A 27413-nucleotide genomic window follows, 5' to 3' on the forward strand; every position below is an offset into this window, starting at 1 on the left:
ATCTTGCATGTAGGTTCATTTCTATCTGCAAGCAGGAGGAATCTTTACCAGAGGTTTTTGTTGAGGCCAATATGTGTAATGCCAGTAATATCTTTCCCATTATTGACTGTATTCCTACTTCTGATTTCAGGACTCTTCAAAATGTGAATAATTACTTATTTGTCGCTGCCATTTTGAGGGACTGTATTATGCTTTGTTCCGACTTGATCAACAACTTTAGTGACCATAATCCTTTTACCCTCACGGGTGAGTAGTTACGCTTTATAAAGACTGATTGATTGATTGATTGATATATCTTAATTTAAATTGGTTGTGGGAGGGTGCAGTTTTCATTACAACCACTGCTGCTCCTGTATTGATGCGTAAGAAACATCATGGCACAGAAAATGTAATGGTAATGGAGAGGCAGGCTAATGGATTTATACTATGCCTCATGTATTTAGATGAAATCATGAAACTTCAGTGAACTTCACAATAGCTAAAAATATATACTTTCGTCCGACTACGTGAAAATAAAAACTATGGCCATCCATGCTTCCCACTAGGTAGGCTTGTCCCAAATGGAAATATGCAAATATTATGAGTGGGGTGGGTGGATTATGTGTCCACTATTCTGGCAGGATAGACAGGGAAGCAATGAGGTACTCCTCAGTTCAACTCCCCATGAATAGCCTTTGCGAGTCAGTATAGGGGTCAGCTGTGAGCACTCCAGCAAATGGGCAATGATCAGGAGGCTTAAAATATAAGTTATTTCATGACAACACAACTAATATTGTTTGTAAATTCTGTCTACTGAAGCAGGAGGAATAGGCATGTTTCGCACAAACTCCAATGACACTGAGTCAAAGTCAACATTAAGGTTTTGGTCAAACCATGTTTACAAATATTTTGAAACACAGAATTGAGTTAGATTTTACATTTCTCATTCTACTCTATGGCGGTCATTACAACATTGGCGGTAAAAGCCTCTTATCGCCGTGCAGAAGACCGCCAACACACCGCCGCGGAAGTCATCCACAGCTATTATGAACCACATCTCGGAATCCTCCAAAAGTCAGACACCCACACAAGTCCGCCACACCAAAGGTCAGTGATAAACTGGCGAAAACAAAACCTCCACGGACACACCAACAGAAATACGCCCACACTATCACGACACACGAATCCACGCAGCGGTCTTTCATCCGTGCTATTCAATTTGCGGTACACACCGCCGCGCTCAAAATACACACACTCTCACAAAACACAGCCACATTGGACAATTCAAAATACACACACCTGATACACATACACACACCACTCCCACACACCCATTACAATATAAAACACAAACCCACATCACCCACAAACCCCCACAACAAAAAATTCAGAAAGAAGGCCAGAGAGAGACACCACCAGCAATAACAACAGCATCCACAGGCACACAACTATATCACCCACAGAACTTCCACGCACCTCACACAACACACCTCTACATATCACCACACTTATCACCACACACTCCACCCCACACATCACCTACACCACCCCGTGGCACGGCAAAGACACCCCAGGTTCTCGGAGGAGGAGCTCAGGGTCATGGTGGAGGAAATCGTCAGGGTAGAGCCACAGCTATTCGGATCACAGGTGCAGCACACCTCCATAGCTAGGAAGATGGAGCTATGGCGAAGAATAGTGGACAGGTTCAATGCAGTGGGACAGCACCCAAGAAATCGGGAGGACATCAGGAAGAGGTGGAACGACCTACGGGGGAAGGTGCGTTCCGTTGTCTCAAGACACCACCTGGCGGTTCAGCGGACTGGCGGCGGATCCTCACCTCCTCCCCCACAACTAACAACATGGGAGGAGCAGGTCTTGGCGATTCTGCATCCTGAGGGCCTCGCAGGAGTAGGTGGAGGAATGGACTCTGGTAAGTCAAAGCTTTACTATTACATCCCCCACCCTACCTGCATGCTATCACATACCCCCACCCTCACCCCCGCACCCCAACTCCTCATATATATCCCAACATCACAAACCACACATCCCAACACTGAGCCCTGCATGCAACAACAAAGCATGGACACCCATCACCAATGCATGCCCACTGCACATACCCATACACCCTCCTAAACCATCATTACACAAGCTCCCACACAGGAATGTTAGCACTGGTGTACACGGTCACCCACCCATTGCACACACAGATTTAATAAACATCCTTTTATACCCCTGCAGGACCCCTACCCAACGTCACCGGATAGGAGGGTCCACACATGTCCACACCACCAACAGAAGAGGCCCACAGTGATGACAGCACCTCTGTCCAACTGGATCTAGATGACCAGCCCGGACCATTGGGGACCTCTGGACAGTCGGTTCCCCACACACACAGTCACAGGCCACCACAGACCTTCCCCCCTCTGGAAACACCAGCACAGCACCCACCCAGCGGGCCAATACCTCCGTCCCCAGGACACGTCAATCAGCAGTGTGTCCACCACTACAGGGAACCCAGGATAACCCACCACCCCAACAACAACAGGGACCTGGGGGCAGTGGTAGTGGGCACACGTCCAAGGGATGGAGGCCCAGGAACACAGGGGAACTGGGAGGGCTGCTGTGCGACAGGGGGAGGACAGGCCAAGGGAACCCACTCTCCACGAGGCCCTCTCCTCCATCATGGGAGCCTACCACCACTCCCAGGAGACGACGGCAACGGTACCGGCCAAGTTTCAGGAGACCCAGCGCATGCAGGAGGAACAGTATATGGGCTTCAGGGAGGAACTCAGAACCATCAGCTCCACCCTGGGCACCATTGTAGGGGTGCTGAAGGAACTACTCAACACCAGGAGGGACACTGTGGCACTACAAGGGGGCCCTGACACTAGCATGGGCGATGAACTGCCCACTACCTCCGCCGCTGCTAGTGGACAGGACGCCCCGCCACAGGACCACCACACCACACCAGCACCCCACCCCCTGCAGACGGAGAACCACCCCGCAAACGGTCCCTGAGATCCAGGCCAAAGACAGAGCACGATGCCAAGACCCCTGCCAAGAAATGAGACCACCCTGATTTTCATCCTACTGTCCCACTTTGTCACCCTGTCCATAATTAAACTGCCCCAGCTACACTTCCTATGCCCATATGGACAATGCACCTGTGAGACTAATAGACTGGACTCTGCCATGGACACTCCTCCGCCATCACCCCTCACCATTTCACTACCCCCTCGAATATTGAGCTTTTAAATAAACTGGAGTCTGTCTGTGATCTAGAAATAGTGTATTAGCAATTACAGCGCTAAAATATTTTTTAAATAGTAATGTCAACATACCTATGTCACACAGCTCTAGTGGGGAATCTAAGCAGATGTCACACAGTGGGACCCACATCTGTGAAATCGTAAGGGAAAGTGACAACTCAGTGACCATACACAGGGAGGTGAAAACGACAGACAGGAGAGAGGTACTAGTGTCAAAGTACATGTAGTAGGCAGGTTTGGATTCCTACCTGTGTCTCACTGGAAATATTGCAGGATCACTGATTCCCAGTTGTGCATGTCTTTTTCCTCTGCTTCCTCCTCATCACTGTCCACAGGCTCCACAGCTGCCACAACATCGCCATCTGGACCATCCTCCTGCAAAAAAGGCACCTGTCGTCGCAAAGCCAAGTTGTGAAGCATACAGCAAGCCACGATGATCTGGCACACCTTCTTTGGTGAGTAGAATAGGGATCCATCTGTCATATGGAGGCACCTGAACCTGGCTTTCAAGAGGCAGAAGGTCCGCTCGATCACCCTCCTAGTTCTCCCATGGGCCTCATTGTAGCGTTCCTCTGCCCTGGTCCTGGGATTCCTCACTGGGGTCAGTAGCCATGACAGGTTGGGGTACCCAGAGTCACATGCAAATGGCGAGGGACAACTGTTAGACACACACTAACTTGTAGGGATAACCCCAGACCCAGACAACCATTCCCAATGACTTGCTTCCAGGTGCTCATCTAATAGCCACACACAGTGCCTCTGGAGTTGACCCATCACATAAGGGATGCTGCTATTCCGTAGGATGTAGGCGTCATGCACTGAGCCAGGGAACATGGCATTGACATGGGAGATGTACTGGTCTGCCAAACATACCATCTGTACATTCATAGAATGATAACTCTTCCAGTTTCTGTACACCTGTTCACTCCTGTGGGGGGGGGCAAAGCCACATGGATCTCATCAATGGCACCTATGATGTTGGGGATATGTCCCTGGGCATAGAAATCACCTTTCACTGTAGGCAAATCCTCCACCTGAGGGAAAACGATGTAGCTCCGCATGTGTTTCAGAAAGGCAGACAACACTCTGGACAATACGTTGGAAAACATAGGCTGGGACATCCCTGATGCCATGGCCACAGTTGTTTGAAAAGAGCCACTTGCAAGGAAATGGAGCACAGACAGCACCTGCACTTGAGGGGGGATTCCTGTGGGATGGCTGATTGCTGACATCAGGTCTGGCTCCAACTGGGTACACAGTTCCTGGATTGTGGCACGGTCAAGCCCGTAGGTGAATATCATTGTCGCTCCTCGATTGTCCACAGGTCCACCAACGGTCGGTACACCGGAGGATGCCGCCATCTCCTCACATGTCCCAGTGGACGGTGCCTATGAAGGACAACAGCGAGCACAGAGTCAAACAACTCAGAGGTACGTACCCACAGTTTACACAGAACACCATCCATACACAAAAGGTGGCCTGTATGTGTGTTTAGTCTAGGCCTAGATATGTGTGTCGCAGTTGAAAATGAAGCCATGTGGGCCCCTGAAATGGCGGCTGCCTGACCTCTAAAGTGGGACAATGGGATGTGAGGTAACTGCGCTGGCGTTGTACACCGTCGCGGTAGGCGGTCGAAGATCGCGGCGCAATGCTGCATTGGTTCACATTGGACCCTATGGGTCCCAGGAGCCAATGACGATGTACGCCGGCGGTGACGGTACGTACCGCCGCGGACGTGACCGCCATTTTCTATCTGTTCAATCACTCGATACCTGATCTTCGACAGGAGAGGACCTACACTGCAAGTGCTGCTGTGACCTCGGTCTGGAAGAGACAATGGCTCGTGCATCTGGGGAAAGGGCCCCTGCCTTCACATCGGAGGAGTTGGAGAAACTCAAGGACCGGGTCCTCCCCCAGTAGAACCTACTCTACGGTCCACCAGACAAACAGGTAAGTACACCGGGAGCATGTTGTATGGGCTATGCCTGTGTGGAGAGGGCTGGATGTAAGAAGGAAGGGGGCAGAGTGCTGCGCGCATGAAAGACGGTGAATACATGTGCCACTTGGCAAGGGTAAGGATGGGGGCCAATCACTTTGTCGGTGCAGTTGGTAATGATTTCTCTTCTTCCCCTGTACATTTCATGTAGGTCAGCGCCCACCAGAAGAAAGATATTTAGGGTGCCATCGCCAAGGATGTTCGGACCCTGGGGGTCTACCACAGACGGAGCACCCACTGCCGGGAAAGATGGGAGGACATTCGCCGCTGGAGCAAGAAGACGGTGGAGGCTCAGCTGGGGATCGCCTCCCAATGTGGGAGGGGTGCCCTTCGCACCATGACCCCCTGATGTTCAGGATCCTGGCAGTGGCCTACCCGGAGTTGGATGGGCGCTTGAGGGCATCACAGCAGACACAAGGGGGTGAGTACACTCTAATTCTGCTGACTTTGCACGCAGTGGAGTTGTCTGGGAGTGGGAGGAGAGCTGTGGGTTTCCCTAGGCCAGGCCGAGTTCCGTAGGCAAGGCCCCTCCGTAAGGCAGGCCATGTGGCACCCCAGCCCACCTCTGTAGAATGCCAAGTACAGCTATTCATGCCCCTGTGTCATCTATGTGTGCAGATGTCGTCCATAGCCTTGTAGGCCATTTCACAGGAATTGAACAGTGGAGCCCAAGAGCGCGGCGTAGTGCAGGGGGCTTCTGTGTCTGTCGTGTCCGCCAACGGTAGCGGTAATCCATGCACTCAACATGTCTTTCTTCTGTCGTCCCCCCCCTTTTTGTGGTCTTCCTGTTCTTGTGTGCATTAGCATCATAAGGCGGAGGAGCAGTGGCACGGGAGCACGAGGGAGTTGCATCCCACATGGCCCTGGAGGGCGTGACTATGGACTCGGAACTCACCAGTGTGACAAAGGGCGAGGGGAGCTCCACGGCGGGGACAGGAGCTGACACCAGCGACACGGACTCGTCCTCTGATGGGATCTCCCTTGTGGTGGCGGCAACATCTGTGCCCCCGCATCTACAGGTACAGCCGCCACCTCCCCTACTAGCACTGCCCTCCCAGCAGCACCTCAGCCTTCGCCCCGTGCGCGCTCACCCAGGAGGGTGGGCACCACCTTCACCCCAGGCACCTCAGGCCCTGCCCCAGTCACCCCTGCTGCCCCCAGTGAGGAGGCCATTGACCTCCTCAGGTCCCTCACTGTTGGGCATTTTGGATGCCATCCAGGGTGTAGAAAGGCAGTTGCAACAAACAAATGCATTCCTGGAGGGCATTCATTCTGGTCAGGTGGCCCTTCACCGAGCTTTGCAGACTCTGGCCTCAGCACTGATGGCAGCCATTGTCCCCATCTCTAGCCTCCCCCCTCCAATTTCCTCCACCCAGACCCAATCCCCTGTACCTCTGCCTATCCTAAGCACACCATCAGACCAGCTTGCACACACCATAACACACAAGGGAAGCTCAGGCATACATAAGCACCACACATCCCACAGGCACTCACACAAGCAACACACACATGTAGACACACCAATATCCACTGCCTCCACTGTGTCCCCCTCCTCCTCATCTCCCTCCTCCGTCCCAGTCTCGTCTACACTCACACATGCATGCACTACCTCTACAGCCACCACGTCCCTGACCAGCACACCCACCAGCACACCCCGCTCACGTGCAGTCATCACCCCCACTTCCATTCACACGTCCCCTGTGTCCTCTCCCAGTGTGTCTGTGATGCCCCCTCCCAAGATACATAAACGCAGGCACACACCCACCCAACAGCCACCCACCTCACGACAGCCTCCAGCGCATGCACCTTCACCCAAAGTCACCAAACGTACACCTCCTACTACCACCACCTCTTCCTCCACTCCCAAACCCCCTCCAGCTACCCGTCCCAGTGTGTCCCAAAAACTTTTCCTGTCCACCCTTGACCTTTTTCCCACACCTCCCCCACCCCGTCCATCTCATAGGTCCCAAAGTTGCACCACAGCCACAACATCTCCAGGACCAGTGGTGCCTGTAGTCACCGGTATGTGGAGTGCACCGGCCACCAGGACAGCCAGTGTGGCACGGAGCTACAGCACAGACAGTCCCCCACCTGTGAAGCATCAGAAGTTGGCCAGTGCCCGGCGGGAGAGGGGGAAGACTCCAGCCACCAAAGCAACCAAGAAAACATTATAAAGCATTTGTATGTCAGCATGTGAATCATAGATGAGTAAGTCAACATGAGTAGCAGAGTTCAGCAAATCAGTCCGTCAATCATTTGCCTCTGTAGTTGTCAGTGTCTTAGAATAGGAACCTCATCTAACCCAGATTAGCATTAGCATGTGGGACTTCATGTGAAAATAGTTTAGAACACGAATTTGGAAAACATCCAGCTAAGAGAAAAACTTTTAGACAGCGCAGTTGGTACCTAGGAAGAAAAGGCACAAAAGGTAACCTCAGTCACAGTGTCCTAGTTACCTATTCACGGTATGGATCCGCAACAAAGTCAGTCTTCTTCTTCAGGTCAACAATCAATCAGTATTGCATCAGGCTCTCAAGGGCATGAGCCCAATGACAGAATCTCGAATCTCTTCTCCCCCATAATGCATCAATTTTGGAATAAGGTGTGAGAGATTTCCCCTCTGTCACGTTGCTATAATAATGTCACCCAGACTATTCCCCAATTCCTGAATGGTCAATTAATCACACCATTTTATTTTATCCAATAACCATTATAATTCAAATCTATAGGTTCTAGCATTACACAGTTCCCATATAGTTGATTGGTTCACTTTACGATGTCCTCATCATCCGGCTCATCAGGTATTGAAAATGTTGCATCTTCTTCTCCAGTCAGTGTCTCTATTGTTCAAGTCCTGAGAAAGTACATCCAGTATGCTTTACACACTTTCTGTTACAATTGCATTCCATCACCTCCTGTCCGTTGGTTCATGCAAAGGATTCTAGCTAAGCAGATTTTATTGAACAACGAGCAGTTCACGGTCAGTTCAGCACATCAGGATTTCTACATTAAACGTTAATATTCATCTTTTTCATGAGGCCTGGCAAAACTAGGACATGACTATGGCTAAGTTAAGCTCTAAAAATGAATGCAAAACGTATATGTTTTATCTCTCAATATGACATACTACTACATTATTTTTCTACGTTTTTAGTGTTCCACATGTTTTAGTCACTTTTTAATATAATTCGGGAATCTTGGTAGCCACTCTTCAAGGGCACATTTTCAAATGTGCTCATTATTTTTCTACGTTAATTATTTTCTACATTTTTCATTATTCAAAATACATAAACATTCATTAATAATTTGTAATTAATATATTTGCGTTAACATCTCTCAGTTTTCATATAAGCATGGTTAATGGAATATCTAGAGTCATTTGCTTTGGTCATAAGTAATACAGTTCAGCTATTTGATCTCCTCGCTGTTGGAACTGGGTGTGATCAACAGGGTGCAGTTTTGTAGCCCAGCACAGTATACATTTTGACTGGGTAATAATAATGGCATATACATTTGTACCATGTAAGTGGTTTCGTGACAGTGCTATAAACATAGCAGATTGTTATAAATATCATCCTAGACTGAATAGCATCCCTCATACATAACACCAGGAGTTTGTAAAGACATGTAAATTACTCAAAAAGGCATGGATTTCCATAATACTGACAGCACTTTAGGAGCACAAAAAGACAAGTGAGAAGCAGAGATGAAGATGCATGTGATGGTTGCCAGTTGTCCAATTTTCTACTTGATTTTCCTGTGATTGAGTGGTGTGCCCCAATGTGTGAACTGGGATGCAGTGGGAAGCTACATGGCCCACTTATTATGACTCACAGGAAAAGTGACAGAGGAATAATGTAGCTGCCAGGCGTGACCCCTTAAGCAGCTTGGAAGTCTGCCAGTTGTCAGCCTTTAAGCCCTTGATGAGTTGTAAAAGAGGTGCCTGTCAGTGGTTGAGAGTAAGGAGCTACAGAACAGGAAGGGTCTGGCACAATGCAGCTTCAGGTGCATGGCCAGCTTCACAAAAGCAAATACAGAACGCAGCCACCAACTAATAACCATCTCTGAATGTGTGGATGGAAATTATTGCCGGGCTCCTATACTTGAAATATGCTCATGCTGTTACTTCCTTCCATTAGACTGGTTTACACATTGTGTGATTAGTGGGCAGAGACACAGAGAGAGTATGACAGGATGTTGTAGTAGGGCACCCAAGTCTTCAACATACTACTACTTCTTCCAAAGGCTATGTATTTACTACCAACCTATAGTCTGGTGTGTATGCCATGAGACTGGTTACGTATCCACTTTGCTAAGGGTCATGTCAAAGTTTTTTGCACCACTCAATACGTGTTATGAGCCTGCTTCTCAACCCTGTCAATGTATTCATTTAATGGGAAAAAGGCATAAGTAGATTGCCAGGCCTTTTCTTTGGGGTCTATGGCATTAGGTGGATATGGCCAAATCTGTGGTGGCTACTCATGTTTTCTATTAGTGTTTCAGGGCTTAAGTCTACTTCATTTTCATTGGCTAGCAGAGTTATTCAGTTTGTGACTGTGACTCATAAATGGCAATAGTGAGTAGTCAAGACTTAGGGGCATATTTATACTCGGTTTGCGCCAGATTTGCGTCGTTTTTTTTTACACAAATCCGACGCAAAACTAACTCCATATTTATACTTTGGTGTTAGACACGTCGAGCGTCAAAGTTCATGGAGTTTGCGTCATTTTTTAGCGTGGACACCTTCCTTGCGTTAATGATATGCAAGGGAGGCGTTCCCTACTAAAAAATGACTCCGAGGCATGTGCGTCGTATTTATACTCCTAGGCAAAAATGACGCCCGGGAGTGGGCGGGTCAAAAAAAATGACGTCTACCCTCGTTAGCGTCCTTTTTTAACGCCTGCTCAGGGCAGGCGTTAAGGGACCTGTGGGCTCGGAAGGAGCCCAGAGGTGCCCTCCCATGCCCCCAGGGACACCCCCTGCCACCCCTGCCCACCCCAGGAGGACACCCAAGGATGGAGGGACCCATCCCAGGAAACTTAAGGTAAGTTCAGGTAGGTATTTTTTGGGTGGCATAGGGGGGCCTGATTTGTGCCCCCCTACATGCCACTATGCCCAATGACCATGCCCAGGGGGCATAAGTCCCCTGGGCATGGCCATTGGGCAAGGGGGCATGACTCCTGTCTTTGCTAAGACAGGAGTCATTTCAATGGGGGTTGGGAGTGAAAGAAAATGACGCAAATCGGGTTGAGGCGAAAAATTTGCCTCAGCCTGACTTGCCCCATTTTTTGACGCCCAAACTCCATTTTTCCCTACGCCGGCGCTGCCTGGTGTAAGTCATTTTTTTTGACGCACACCACTCCACAGCGCCGGCTAACGCCGGCTAACGTCATTGAATAAATACGGCGCCCGCATGGTGCTTCAGAATGGCGTTAGCCGGCGTTAAATTTTTTGGCGCACAACTGCGTTGACGCAGTTGTGCGTCGAAAAGTATAAATATGGGCCTTAGTGGGTCATTATGAACTTGGAGGTAAACACCGTCGGCCGCCGTGGCGACGGTGAACAGAAGACCGCCATTGGTGGTGAACAGAAACCTGCCATATAAGGATGCCACCAAACATTCTGTTTCCACCAGCCACCGCCAGGGCCTTGTCGGCGGAAAGGCTGCACATCCCACCCTGCCGCTGCCAAGCACACAAATCCCCCACCCTCCAAATAATGATGCACAAATCACAGCGGCGGTTAGTGGATGCCGAACGACCACTGGTTGTAAAGACGGCCAGCAACGGACCCAAAAGCAAGAAATGCACACATTGGCTAGTTTGAAACACTCACACCTGACACACATCCACAACACTATGAAACAAGCACAGACACACCCCACAATCCTTTGCAATGCCAATAGGATAAGCCAAACTGACAACATTACACACAGACACTGAATGCTACAACACACAACTACACACCCAACCACACAACAGCACCCTCACCAATATCCACACAACACACCATCCACAACACACACCATGGCACCCACTAAGCACCCACGCTTCACAGAAAAGGAGCTAAGGACAATGGTGGATGAGATACTCAAGGTCGAGCCACAAATCTTTGGGGCACAGATCCAGCACACTCCCATCACCAAGAAGATGGAGTTATGGCAGACCATAGTGAATAAGGTCAACGCAGTGGGAAACCATCCTTGCACGAGAGATGACATCCGCAAGAGATTGAATGACCTGTGCGGGAAGATGAGTTCAATGGCATCCAGGCACCACATTGCTGTCCAGACGACTTGTGGAGGACCCCCACCTACAACCCCCGAATACAATGACTGGGAGGAAAAGGTACTGGCCATCCTGCACCCTGTGGTCCTCACTGGACTCACTGGAGGAATGGACTCGGGTAAGTCATCTACAATTACCGCATATCCACCACACCTTGAATGCATGCACCACCTCACCCCTCCAACTACCACCAGGATCACACCTCACCCTGGCCTCAATCACCACATCCAGTCACCATACATACCCACAAACCCACCAACCATTTACTTGGGACTTTTATGGGGAGTTAAAGTTCTTGCCAGCTGGGGATACCAATTCACAGTCATCATAGTTAGGAGAAAGCACTGGCACTGTCACTGGGACTCCAGTGGACTTTCAGAGTCATAACCATCAGCACAGGGGGGAAAATTGTAGGGGCTCAGATACAAAAAGGGCACTTTCCTGCAATCAGTCTTTAGTCACACATCTTCTGCTTCACTGTATTGTCAGCAAGATTTCCAGCTTTTCCTCGAAGTTCCATAACCTTATAGACTAACCTGGCCTGCAGCCTCATTCCTTTATATGGAACTCCTTAATAACTTGCAATATGCTTATAATGTATAGCAGGGGCTGCTTTATCCATTATATAATCGCTTACTTGGGATGCACCCAGTGGCTTATTATAAAGAAAAGACGTCAGAACTTAACTCTTAGTCCTAACAGCTTTAAAGTGGTCTTCCTCCAGCTTTTTGCCTGCCTCTCTTCATTTTTCTGATCTAGTTTTTCCTTGTTTTAGGACTCTGCGCACCTTACCACTGCTGACCAGTGCAAAAGTGCTTGTGCTCTCTCTCCTAAACTTGGTAACATTGCCTCCTATCCAGTTGGCATATTTAATTTACCTATAAGTCTCAGGTAAAGTGCATTAGATGTGCCCCGGGCCTGTAAATCAAATTCTACTAGTGGGCCTGGAGCACTGATTGTGCCATCCACATACGTAGACCCTTAACCATGTCTCAGGCCTGCCATGGCAAGGCTTATGTGTCCACTTTGACTTGGCATTTAATCCCACTTGCCTTAAACTCCCCTTTTATTACATATACGTCACCTCTAAAGTAGGCCCTAGGTAGCCCATATGGCAGGGTGTTATGTAAGTAAAAGGCAGTGCATGTACTTGTAAGTTTTAAATGTCCCGGTAGTGAAAGACACCCAAAGTCATTTTTCACTGTTGTGAAGCCTATTCCTCTCATAGGCCAGCATTGGGAATTCCCTTATATACCTTTAAGTGGCAATTTCTGATCTGAGATGAGTGGCATTGTCATGTTTGGTATGCTTGGAAAGGTAGTGGGAAATCCTGCTTACTGCTGACGTTAGATTTAACATTACTATTTTAGAATGCCACTATTAGAAAGTAGGCATTTCTCTGCATTTACTGTTCTCTGTGCTTTACAGCATGTTTCCAACCTATGTCTGGTTTGTGCTGGTTGACAGCTCCCCTTGTGCATTCCACCCAGACAGCTATAAACACAGGCCACTCAGCTGCATCTGCATGCTGATGGGTCTTCCTGAACAGAAAGGATGGAGGGGCTCTCACTTACACTTTAAAGGCTAGTGGCCTGACCCCATATAAAGGACTGATAACCCACTATAGATCTCCTGGCAAAGAGGACTGGGTTAAAAGGGGAATCAGTGCACTTTAAAACCACTCTTTGAAGTTTCCTCCATTTGGGTATATATACTGGGTCCCTGACCCTCTCAAATCAGACACTTCTGGACCTACAACTTGACTCTGTCAGAAGGACTGTGGTGCTGCCCAATGGACTCAACTGGACTGCTTTTCTGAAAGGATTGCTTCAACCTAAGTGGTATTGCATGAGCTTTGCATGTCTCCTAGTTCAGCCTAAGCTGCTCTGCTATAGCTACCTCTATCAGCCTAAGCTGCTAGAACACGACTACTTCACTAACAACAAATAACTGGACCTGGTATAAGGTGTAAGTATCCAAGGTACCCACTACAAACAAGGCAAGCCTCCTACATTGGTTGTGCAGTGGTGGGATACGTACTTGCAATTGCTTTACCACTTTGTCACCTGTGCTTTTCACAAGAAACGCTTGCTCCAATACTTAGAGCATATATGATATATACTTAGAAACAATTTTCTAACTTTCTAAAAGTTCTTTAAACTTTGAAAAAAGTTTTTACAAAGTTCTGAAAAGTTTTCTTCTTTTCTCTAAAAAGTTAGCTCAGTTATTCTACTAACTTTTTGCTCACTTTCCTAAACTTTTTTCTTTCACTATGTCTTCTGTAGAAGCCACCCCTAGAGTTTTCCCGACTACCTATGACAATTTAAACTATAAAAGCTTGAAGGTGCTCAGTACTGAAAGAAATTTGGGGATTGGGAAGAACCCCAATAAGGAGTACCTTTTAAGTTCCTCCTCCAGGATTACCAGGGAATCAGCACTGAGGAAGAGGTAGAGGATGACTCCAACCAGGAAGGCTCAGAGGAGCAGAATGACAATACTGGGGTGGGTCCTTCAACAGACTTATCTGTCAACAAGCCACCTAGTATAACTGGTAGTGGGAAGGGTTCACACACAAGCAGGGCTCTCTTCACCCCTGGAGGCCAGGTCACTAAAGTAGCACCTGTTAGAGACTGAACTGCCTCTGTACACTCTCTTCTTACCTCTGTTTCAGAGGCTTCACATAATTCTAACCCTGAGGACCAGTCCCTGTATAGGGAACTCAGAAGCTGAGGTTAGAGAAGGCAAGACTGAAGCTAATGCAGCAGCAGTAGGACTTAGACAGGGAATCCCTGGCTATGGAGAAAGAGAGGCATGGTTTGGGGTTAGTTCCCCATGGTGGCAGCAGCAGTTTTAGGAATACAAAGGTTAGGGAACCCTCATTTGATTCTAGGAATCTGCACAAAGTTGTCCCTCCTTACAAGGATGATGATGACATCAACAAGTGGTTTGCTACACTTGAGAGGGCCTGTAAAGCTCAGAGGGTCCCTCATGTACAGTGGGCTGCTATCCTTTGGTTATCCTTCTCTGGCAAAGGTAGAGACAGACTTCTTATTGTCAGAGAGGATGATGCAGATAATTACCAGGTTCTTAAAAATGCACTCTTAGATGGTCTGGGCTTAGCCACTGAATAGAACAGACTTAAGTTCAGAGAGACCAGAAAGGAGTCATCACAGAACTGGACAGACTTTGAGGACTGTTCTGTGTAGGCCCCAAAAGGTTGGTTACATGGCAGTAAGGTGCCTGATTATGAAAGCCTATATAACTTGATTCTGAGAGAACAAATCCTAAATAATTGTGTGTCTGACTTGCTACATCAGTATCTTGTGGACTCAGATCTGACCACTCCCCAAGAACTGGAAAGAAGGCAGATAAATGGGTCAGAACAAGGGTGAGCAGAAAAGCTCATACAGGGGGTGACAAGGATGGCAAGAAGAAAGATGGTGAAAAATCTCAGGACAAGCATGGGGATAAAAGTAAACACAAAGAACCTTCTTCAGGTCCAAAACACTCCTCTGGAGTTTGGTAAAACTTCTTTATCTTCTTCAAACTCTTCACATAATCAGAAAAAGCCTTGGTGCTATGTGTACAGAAATAAAGGCCATTGGCCAGGGGATAAGTCCTGCACAGGGAGAGCCCCTGAGCCTTCCACCACAAAGACATCAGACTCTAGTGCCCCTAGTAGTAGTGGTGGGACTACTGGCAATAGTCAAACTAAAGGTGTAGTTGGTTTCACTTTTGGGACCATAATAGAAACTTGGGTAGACAGTCCCAAGACAGTTTCTGGCACACCTGGTGGCATTGGCCTTGCTGCCTTGGCCGTTGTCCCCTTAACATGGATAAGTACAGCCAGTCAATCTTAATAAATGGTTTTGTGTCCCAGGCCTACAGGGACACAGGTGCAAGTATCACTTTTATGACTGAAAGCCTGGTGTCACCTGCACAACACCTCCTTGGACAGAAGTGCTAAGTTACTGATGTCAATAACTCCACTCAGTCTCTCCCCTTAGCTGTAGTTCAACTTAGTTGGGGTGGAGTTACTGGCCCTAAGCATGTGGTGGTATCACCTAGCTTACCTGTAGATTGTCTCTTAGGGAATGACCTCCAGGCCTCAGGTTGGGCTGAGGTAGAGTTTAGTACCCATGCATCCATGCTGGGCATTTCCAGGGAATTGCTTCCTCTCATTTCTGGTGAAATGATAAAGCAAAGGAGAGAAAAAGGCCTGAAATCTCAGGATCCCTCTCCACCAATAGGTAAGAAGGGTATCAAAGTATCCCTTCCCCACCCTGCCACTAAGGATGCCATTCCTGTAGTGGGAGAAACCTCTCCTGTGGTGGAACCTGTACCAAGGGAGCCCTCAGCTACCACAGCTGGACACCCAGAGGTAAAAGTACCTCTCTGTGGAACTACTAATACAGATGTGCAAAATTGCACCTTTTCAGTAAATATGGAGAATCCCTCCTGCCCTCCCAGAGAAACTTTAGTGCAGCAACCCTGCACTACCTCTAAACACTTAGGACAGCAGCCTTGTCCTGATGTGGAGCTTATAGGACAGCAGCCCTGCCCTGCTCCAACTCAAGAGAAACAGCAACCCTGTTCTCTCTTACAGCCGTATGGACAAAGTTTTTGCCCAGCTATGGTTTTATTGAGACAGCATCCCTGTCTAGCATTTCCTGCATTTGACATAGCCCCAGTGGACCAATCCCACTGCCCAACTTTAAAACATACTAATAGGAACTCAGAAAATATACACTCATACTGTTGGTTAGGTAAAAATCTCCAAACAGGGTGGTTTACATCCCCACAGATAAGTAACCATATAGTGGATGATAAAGGGAGTAACCACTCTATTGCAGATCTACTCTCCACTTATCACCACTTAGACAAAAAAGTCTCAACTGGCCAAGGTTAGCCTTATTGTTCTTCGTTTGGGGGCGTAGCCTCTTTCTAGCATGGTTACCCCACTTTTGGCATGTTTATGAGAGCTTATCAGTGTTTTTTTACTGTGTCACTGGGATCCTGCTAGCCAGGACTACAGTGCTCATAGATAAAAACCTATATATCAGTATGCTTTGCCTGTCTCACTGGGAACCTGCTAGCCAGGACCCCAGTGCTCATAGTCTGTGGCCTAATGTGCATGCCTGTGTGATGCCTAACTGTGTCACTGAGGCTCTGCTAACCAGAACCTCAGTGCTTATGCTCTCTCTGCTTTTATATTTGTCACTGTAGGCCAGTGACTTCATTTTTCCAATTTCAATTGGCATACTGGACCCCCCCTTATAAGTCCCTAGTATATGGTACCTAGGTACCCAGGGCAATGGGGTCCCAGGAGATCCATATGAGCTGCAGCATTTCTTTTGCCACCCATAGGGAGCTCAGACAAACCCTTACACAAGACTGCCATTGCAGCCAGCGTGAAATAGTGCACACACTATTTGACAGCCATTTTCACTGCACTTAAGTAACTTATAAGTCACCTATATGTCTAACCTTCACTTGCTGATGGTTACGTGCAAAGTTCATAAGTGTGAGGGCACCCTTGTGCTAGCAAAGGTGCCCCACATAGTTCAGGGCCATTTCCCCGGACTTTGTGAGTGCGGGGATGCCATTACACACGTGTACTACATATAGGTCAATACCTATATGTAGTTTCACAATGGTAACTCTGAATATGGCCATGTAACATGTCTAAGATCATGGAATTGTCCCCCCATTTCTAATCTGGTATTGGGGAGCCAATTCCATGCAACCTGGGGGTTCCACCATGGACCCCTAGTACTGCCAAACCAGCTCTCTGAGGCTTGCCCTGCAGCTACATCTGCTGCCACCTCACAGACAGTCTTCTGCCCTCTTGGGGTCTGGGCAGCCCAGTCCCAGGAAGGCAGAACAACGCATTTCCTCTGAGAGCAGGGTGTTACACCCTCTCCCTTTGGAAATAGGTTTTACAGGCTGGGGAGGGATAGCCTCCCCCAGCCTCTGGAAATGCTTTGAAGGGCACAGATGGTGCCCTCCTTGCATAAAGCAGTGCACACCGGTTCATGGACCCATTCTCCCCTGCTCTGGTTGGAAACTGGACAAAGGAAAAGGTAGTGACCACTCCCCTGTCCATCACGACCCCAGGGGTGGTGCCCAGAGCTCCTCCAGTGTGTCCCAGACTTCAGCCATCTTGCTTTGCAAGTTGTGGGGACACTCTGGAGGGCTCTGAGTGACCCTTGCCAGCAGGTGACATCAGAGAGCCATCCTGATAGGTCCATACCTGATAAGGTAGCCAATCCCCCTCTCAGGGCTATTTAGAGTCTCTCCTGTGGGTTCTCTTCAGATTCTGCTTGCAAGTTTCCTTCAGGAATCCTCTGCAACAACTTCAGACTATTCTGACCTCGGATCAAGCACGGCCTGCTCCAAGAATCGCTGTAACCGCAACAAAGTGTCTACAAGAAACACTTTTCTTCAGCAACCTCGGCTCCAAGTCAGAAACTGCAACAGGTTCCATAGTGTGCATGCTCTGGGGACTCCCTGTCTTCGTCCTCCACCAGAAGGACTGAAGAAGTCTCCAGTGCAGTGACAGAGTCACTCCCCTGCTTTAAGCCCGCACCTTCCAAGACAACGACTGGTACCATGGTACTCATCACACAATGACGAGCGTGTTCCTGAGGACACAAATGGTGGACATTCTCAAAATAGACTGTCCTGAGGTCCTGCTGATGCAATTTGGAGCAGGTAAGACCTTGCCTTCCCTGAGAACGATGGTTCCTCTGTGCACTGTCTTCTTCACTCCTAAGGCCTCTGTGCACTCTTTGCAAAATTCCTTCATACACAACCTGGCCCAGGTCCACAGCACTCCACACTCTGATGCTCAACTCACTGAGTTGTTCTCCGGTGGCGTGGGACCTTCTTTTGTTGTGCTGCATCAACCACATTTTGCACCTCCTTTGAACCCAGATCCTGCAGCTCCTGAGGGTGCTGAGCGCCTCCTCTTCCTCCTCACACAGAGTTGAGGCCCCCAGGTCCCTCCTTAGGTCCATCCAGCGTCATTTTGATGAAAAATTTACTTTTGCTGTAGCCTTGGCTTGTTGGTGCCTTCCAACATGAAATCTCATCAGCAACAATCTTCACGCCATGGGACATCTTTTGCATCATGCAGGAGCCCGCTGTCATCTTCCTAGGGTGCATTTCTGAAGACTTCGACTAACCAGGGACTCTTCTTGTGTACCCTCTTCTGGGTTGGCAGGGGCTCCTGTCCTTACTGGAACTTCTTTCGACTTCTGGACTTGGTCCCCTTCCTTTGCAGGTCTTCAGGTCCAATAATTCAGCAGTTGTTCTTTGCAGACTTGGTTGGCTGCTGCAAAATCCCAAAAACGAGGTGTAGTGTGTCCTAAGGAAACTTGCAGTACTTTACTCCTGCTTTTCTGGGCTCTGGGGCGGGGTAATTTACTTACCTTTACTGTATTCTTACTCTCCCAGTGATTCTGCACACACTACACTTGTCTGGGAGGGAATTTGTGATTCACATTCCACTTTTTTAGTATATGATTTTTGTTGCCCCTAGACCTATTTTCTCCCATTGCATTCCACTGTTCGCATTGTTCTATGACTATTTACTTGTCTAATTTTAGTGTCTAGTGTATATATTGTGTATAATACTTACCTCCAGAAGGAGTATTGTCTGTCAGATATTTTTGGTACTCTGTCACCCAAATAAATACCTTTATTTTTGGCAACACTGACTATTGTCTTTTATTGTGTATAAGTACTGTGTAACAATAGTGGTATTGCATGAGCTTTGCCTGTCGCCTAGTTCAGCCTAAGCTGCTGTGCTATAGCTACCTCTATCAGCCTAAGCTGCTAGAACACCACTACTTCACTAATAATGTATAAATAGACCTGGTATAAGGTGGAAGTACGCAAGGAACCCACTACAAACCAGGCCAGCCTCCTACACCCGCAATCAATGCAAAGCGATGCCAAGCCCCAAAAACCTCAACACACTGCTTCTCTGAACCTACACCAGATAACGTGAAGCCTCACAAACCAACACCACACAGATCGCGCACCAGGATTTAACGTACTGTTATCAGTGGGCCCAAGTGGGTCCCTATAGCTGAACCGCACTCCACTGTGGTCAGCCTGAACTTGTGACTTTGCTCCAGATCAGCGCGACCAAATAACCGTCGTTGGATGCTTTGCACTTCTATTCTCAACGAATTCTTTAACATTGCATATCTCAGGATCTACATATTACATTTTTGTCATTTTGGCCTTGTTTTATTTATACCATCATAATCTATTTTTCTAATCTAGCATTGAGTCTTTTCATGGTGTTTTCACTGTGTTACCGAATGAGGTATTGCATAAATACTTTAAACCTTGCCTTTTAAGTTAAGCCTGCCTGCTCTGTGACTAGCTACCAAGGGTGAGTACAGGATCACTTAGGTTGTGTTATGACTTACTCTGACTAGGTTTGTGGTCCCTACTTTGACAGTGTGCACACCTCTGTCAGCTAGAGACCCAATTTCTAACATCAACTATTATGTTATTGCAGACGATTTCTGATGTCACAACGCCCACCGCGAGAGTCAGCAGCCAAGGTAAAAGGTATGTCATGGGGCTTAATTGAAGCAGCTGTTTAGCAATGCAAATGGAACATTGTTTTTCTTTCTTCTACTCTGTTGTTCTAGCTTACAATGCTAAGCAGTGGGAACATGTTTATTTGTTGCACTCCTTTTATAGTTAGAGAAAAGCTAGAACATTTCTGCCTGTTTTTACACATTCCGAGCTACTGCATTTTTGTTTTTTTAAACTGATTTATATTCACCTGTTTCTAAAATCTATTTGCACCAAATATCTAACATGCTGCAATAAAACACAATCATTTGAAATGTAATAGTTTGCTCGAGTTAGAGCTCATAGCGTTGTAAATTACTGACTGGACTTTTATTGCCACACAGACTGAAAATAATAAGAGAAAGAGAACGAGAGCAAGCTGGCCATGGAAAAGCCCCCCTCTGATGTTGGTTTATGTTTACAGAGAGAGCTGGTGGGGAGGAGGGACTGAACACACACCCACAGTGCAAGGCAAACAGGCCAATCCTGAAAGAAAAAGTCCTCTTCAGAAGTAATAAACAGGACATAGCGTAATTACACAGTACTTTGTGCTGCTCCCAAAGTGAAAAAGGCAGGACTAAAAGGCAGATCTGACCACTAGCAAGAAAGGATTTTTGAAGGACACTGCAACTAACAGATCAAAATGCTGGAACTCACTCTATTGTAGCCTTTACTACACAGCAGGCCGAACGCTAACACTCGAGCTAAAAATGAAAAGTTTTCTTTTCCTTTTTTTCAGAACAGGCAGTGGTTTGTAGGACCACTGCCTGCGCTGAAAAAATATCGGGACCCCTTCCCATTTGCGAATGGGTTAGCACCAGTTTGAAACTGGTACTAACTGAGATTGTTTTGCGACCGCATTCGCGGTCACAAAACATTTATACATGGGACTGCGACTCGCTTCCTGATTGCGACTCGCAAACCCTTTTTGCGATTCGGTAAATAGATTACAAAATCACAAAAATCGGTCTGTACATCCCAAACAGCATTTTTCAAGTTGCAAATGGCCCGATTTACCATTTGCGACTTGAAAAATGCTTCGTACATCTGGCCTCAAATCTCTGCCAGGTCTTGCATGGAACTAGACATCTGAGCGATAGAGCACACACAAGCTTTCAAGGTTCTGTAATAAATCAGTAATGTATCTCATGTCGTTCACATGGGTAGGATACACACCCACATGTTCCCAACTTTCCAACAGAGGAGAGGTGTGTAAGAATGTTTCCGAGCTCTTCCTCAAAGTTGGGATACACTACCATTTTGTCTGACAGATGATGGACCTCTTTGCAACCAATTTCTCATCTGCCTCACCATACATCTTCGTTCAGGATTTTTTTCACAATCATTTGGTGGTTCACATGCCCCCTTCACGATGCATAGGAACACTGTGTACACTTGAACCCATGCGACCTGGCTCACAAGCTAATCCAAGCGAACACACGTGAAGCATCAACACATGAAAATACAAGCAGGACATCAGCCGTTCTAACAGGTACAAAATTAGAAACTATATTGTAATATAATAAACTGACGTTTTGACAGCCCATTATGAGTGCTATTGGTACTCAGCTAGATTCACTGAATGGAGCTGATAGGCCATATGTGCTCCAATCGAGAAAGTCAGCTTGGCAGAAATGGAAAAGATTTTTAACTGGAAGCGGCTTCCTTCTCTACTCTATTAAATCGAGGATGGCTTTCTCTATGTTGCAGTCCACACTTCTTATAAGGGAGCAATAGAGGAAGTTCAGAGTGGGTGGGTGAGTGTCTGGTCCCTGCTCCCCCCTTGATAAACTCCAAAAAAAGCATGGGCCTATACATACATTTATATTTCACGTTGATATTTTAAAATTAAAGGGCAACTGCATTTTTAACAGGAAAATAACCTTCCTACAAACTCCAACATTGTTAACTTACACAGCTAAGCAAAAACAAGCTTTGGCGAAGTAAATAGGTTTTGCTGTAATGCGCTAAGACATCCAAATATGAATTTCTTTAAATATGTTAGGTCATTAAAGCTAAATGTATTACATTTGTCAACACTTGTCACAAGATAATATTCTTACAAGACATTGAGTTTATGGGTTGTGTGTACCATTTTTAAGGCATAAGAGATCCAGGCCTACTACTGTTTCAGAGATTAATCCTTAACAGTTAGCCAACGCTAAATATGCACAATGAGGAGAAATACAAGTGAATTTATTCAATTGCTAATGGTGCCCAAGGCACTGGGTTGCCAGTAACTACCTAAACGTCTCATCATAGATATTTGCTAGCAACCTCTGGATGCATTTGGACCAGAAAAATAACTGTTTCACAGTAAAGGCATTTCCAGGGTTGGTCTGGGAAACACAATTTTGGCAACACTGTTCAAATCTCTATCTATCAAAATCTCTCACCCTCTCTCTCCTAACGCCTCCGTGTGTCTGCTGTTGTGACAAGTCTTGGGGAACTAGAGAAAGTGATGGTGACACCAGCAGCAGTACTGGGACCTAATAAACCGGCCTGCAATGGCTCCGGATCCCAATGAAACACCTAAAGAGATAAATGGTCAGTCTGGCCCTGAGCTAGTATTTCACAGTAATAAAGGATTAATAGAGGTTCTGCTAAATGAGCATGCTACAGAAGAAAATAGCTCTATAGCGGCCAGTTACTCACCAATAACCTTTACTCTAAGTCCTGGTCTTCCTCGTCACAAGTCTCTGCCTAGTGAACATTCGCTGCTGCGTACAGATGTTTCCCCATGCCAGCTTTTAAAAGTTCCCACCCCATGAATATGGTTTCCCTCCCTATTGTTGCACTTATCATGATTCAATAAAGAAGAAATCTAGACATCCTCACGTGCTACTTTCCCAAACACCAAGATTAATTCAAAGCTGATCCCAACTCATCCTAACCAGAAATTGAAGGGATGGGACACCTGAACTGTGACGAGGAAGATCACGGCTCATAATAATTAATTTTACGGGTAAGAAACTAGGCCATTTCCTTCTTACCATCTTTCTTGTTTCAGTCCTTACCTAGTGAGCTGATGCCGAAGCCTCAGTATTCAAATTCAACTAATTTATTCATAGGAAAAAAACAGACATAAATGCCATATCAATTGCTAATTTATACAATCCATTACTATCTCTCCACTGAGTTCAAATACAAGAACCCCTCAAAAAATGGCCATTTCTTCGTAATTTACTTCTATCGAGATTCTTAAATATATATTAGGGTATAACCATGTTTCGGTATTAGTCACATACCAGCCATGAGGGCTCAACGAACTTCCCCGAACTTGTGTTGATAAGGATTTCCTTAATGGCATGCTTCAGCCATTAACTGAGCGCTGCTGATGACTGACCGGAGAGGCCAAAGGTTTCAGTCCCAGAAAGTAAAACGTTCAAACCTCAGTGACTATGCAGGATTTACCATAATTGTTTTCCAGGAGGGTGTGGTGTCTAAGCCCTGAAAAGGGCTTAGACACGCGGTGAGCGTTATGCGACGCTGTACAAATAACTCACGTGACTCCGTGGTTATTTGCTCTGGTCGGCGTGGCTGGGCTGCGGCCTTTCTGCAAGAGGAGCCCGTCCGCACGGGTCTCTGTATCTGCGTTGCAGCTCCGAATACCCCTGAGCCACGCCTCTCTTTATTTTTATAGCTCCGGGCCGGAGGCCACGGAGCAAACCAGTAAATCTTAATAGAGAGGTGAAATCCCTTGGAAACATCCGGGGATTTCACCCGGGGTGTTACACAACACAAAACAACCCTCCTTGACACAGAGTGTCGACTGGCCAGTTACATCACTGGCCAGCGACACTACATTCCTCCACAAAATGCAAAACAACAAAAACACCACCCAAAAAGATTAGTCAATAATCACACAAATGATCACGTAGACGGATGGAGGGACGGGGATTATTCCGCAAACCATATCTGGTAGATCCAGATTGTTGAGACGCCACCTCAGTGGCCGAACCACCAGTCACTTTTTCACTCGGGACAGACACAGGAGCACCCACAGTGTGACTCTCAGACCCACACGGTGAAACGCCCTCTTCAGGCCCTACAAGCACCGGACCAACCTCGTCAGCATCACCAGCACCTTCTTCTCGATTGTCTCCCGCATCATGAAACTTCTTAAAGAGTGACACATTGCGGGTCACTGTATCACTACCACGCTGGGCAACCACAGCAGATCCATTCCGTCGAACAATTCTCCACGGGACCGAAGAAAACAGCATACGAAACTTACTAGCAGGCAGGGTGTGCTTTAGCAACACTAGATCACCCACTTTCAGGTCAGACGCTGTTGCTCGCCGAGCACGGCTGACCCGTAGATTAGACATCCGCCGTCTCTCCTGAACCAAATCTTGGGCTATTTGAGGAGGAACCCAAGAAGAATGATGAGGAATAGCATCAACAGACGCCCTCCCAAAAGCGACATGACTCGGAGAGGCGTCTGTTGATAATTCCGTAGAAACGAGAAAATGGCGTATTCAACAGACTGGCCACCGGCCACCGCAATTCTAATCACCTTTTTCAAAGTCCGCATGAACCGCTCTACCTCCCAGTTGGCTTGAGGCCAATGCAGGGTGATCCGGCGATGACGGGTACCAGTAATCTTCAGATACTCAGCCAGTTCCTTGCTTTGAAAAGGTGGCCCATTGTCGGTCTTAATCTCGGCGATAAGACCATGAGTGGCCATCGTTTTTTCTAACCCAGAAATCACCACCTCCGCCGTGAGGGCAGGAATAATTTCAACCTCAGGATACTTTGAGAAATCATCAATGATGACCATGGTGTGGCGACTATCGGGTAAACTGCCAAAATCCAGACTCGCTGAGACCAGGGACCTGTTGGGGTCAGCTCAGTCTTGATGGGAACAGGCCTGTTTGATTCACCCGTAGCCTGACACCAACGTCACGACCTAACCAAACGCTCAACCTTTTCGTCCATCAGGGGAAACCATACCTTGGACCGGAGGCGGCTCTTCATTTTGACCATCCCTGGGTGGCCATTGTGTGCCAACTCAATGGCTTTGGTAGTGAGAGATGAAGGGATAACTGACACCTTTGAGAGTCAGTGGTGAGCTCATCCTTTACGCTATACAGACTTCCAATGACACGTTGAGACTCAATGTTCAACAAAGGCAATTGACCTTTGATACGGTGCCACTGATTATTTTGGATTGCTGTCATGATTTTCTGCAGGCACTCATCCGACTTAGTCGCTTGTATGATCTCACTCATAGTCATGGGCAAAGGCCGAGATCGATCGGTTACATATCTAACATATTCTTCAGTCTCTTTCGCTTCTTCAACCTCCACCTCTGAGGCACTTCTGGGATGTCTCGACAGATAGTCAGCCGGGTTTTCGGATCACGGGCGATATTCTAACTGGCACCGATAATCTTGCAATTGAAGCATCCATTTCTCAATTCTCGGCAGTGGCTTGGAAGCGGTTCCATTGAACAGAGGAAGCAATGGCTTATGGTCAGTGGTCACAACAAAGGGTCGGCCTTACACGTAAATATGGAAATGCTTGCAACCCCAATGGACAGCAATAGCTTCTTTTTCAATTTGTGAATAACGCTGTTCGGTGTCAGTGAGTGAACGGCTGGCAAAGGCAACAGGAGCCCACATACCTTCTCCCTGTTCCCGCAGCAACACAGCACCTAAACATTTTGGCCCAGCATCAACAGCGACCTTGGTATTTTTCTTTGGATCGAATTATTTCAGCAAAGTCTCGCTGGACCAAGCTTCTTTGATCTTGTAGAACGTGGCTTGTTCAGTAGACCCTTATTTCCACGACTCAGAAGCTTTGATGAGATTCCTTAGAGGCTGGGTCAGGTTGGATAAATCTTTTATAAATCGACCACAGTAGTTTACCATTCCTAAGAAGCTTCTGACCTCCGTGACTGTGGTGGGCGGGGGTGCCTCCTTGATGTCGTTTACCTTTGCAGGATCCGGGGCAAACCCACTCTCCGAGTACGTGTAGCCGAAAAATGTTATTCTGTCTCTTAGAAATTCACACTTTTGGCGATGCAAGGTGAGTCCGGAATCCTGAATGCATTGTAGGACCTTCTGTAGTCGGGCGTTGTGTTCTGCAATGGTGGGGGCATGGACAAGAATATTGTCACTAACATTTATTGTTCCAGGCAACCCCACCAACAGCTCCTGGATAACGTTTTGGAATACTTCTGCAGCGCTGGATACCCCAAAACTCAGACGTTTGTACCTCCAGAGCCCCCATGTGTAGGGAAAGTCGTTATGTAACGGGACTCCGGGGCCAACACCAGCTGGTGGTACCCAGACCGGAGATCAAGCTTCGAGAACCACCTAGAGTCACTGAGCTCTCCCAAAATGCCATCAATCGTAGGGGTCAGGTGTCTTTCTCTCTTGATGGCAGCATTTGGGAGACGCATGTCCACACAGATTCTCACCTCGCCTGGTTGTTTGGGCTTCCGAGCTACCACAATGGGAGATACCCAAGGGGTGGGCCCAGAAACCTTCTCAATAATCCCGGCTTTCTCCAAGTTGTCTAACTCTTTCTCCACCTGGGGTCGGAGATGGAACGCTACTCACCGATGGCGGAGAGCTACCGGTTGGATTGTGTGATCAATGTGGAGTTTGATCTCTCAGCCTCAGAGACAACCAATGCCATTAAATATTCCATCGTATCAGGCTACCAACTCCGTCACAGATTCTTGGTGGATGCAGAGCGCGAACGTCACTATTTGTAACTCTTCTGCCGCCTGACAGCCTAATAGCATGCCAGTTCCTCCCTCCGTCACGTAGACCTTCACCGATATGGTGTGCAGTCCATGGGTGATGGTGGTCTGGAACATTCCCCTCAGTGAGAGGGGAGTGCTCTGTCCATATGCATATACCTTGACATTTGTCTTGGTTAGTGCTGGAGTCGGGGACATTTGGCAATGTTCTTCCGCTGCCAGTAGGTTTATGGAGGCTCCCGTGTCCACTACAGCAACCACTTCATGGTGGCCCATGAGTATCTGGAATTTTGGAAGTTGTGCTTGACGATGGCTGGTAGGTGTGACAGCGAATAAGGAGTGGACTAGATGAATAACAGTTTTGTAATCATCCATGTCACTCCCTCGCTCTGATTTTTCAGGAGGGGCATCTTCGAGTACGATGTTGATGGCTGTCCCTCGTTTGCTTTTGGACCTGCAGACCTTTGCGAAATTATTAATCTTTCCGCAGCCAGAGCATACTTTTCCCCTTGCCGGACACTCGGAGGCTCGGTGCGGCACTCCCTCACAATACCCACACTGTCTGGGGC

The sequence above is a fragment of the Pleurodeles waltl genome, chromosome 2_2 (genome assembly GCF_031143425.1).
Source record: "Pleurodeles waltl isolate 20211129_DDA chromosome 2_2, aPleWal1.hap1.20221129, whole genome shotgun sequence".
In the NCBI taxonomy this organism is placed as follows: domain Eukaryota; kingdom Metazoa; phylum Chordata; class Amphibia; order Caudata; family Salamandridae; genus Pleurodeles; species Pleurodeles waltl.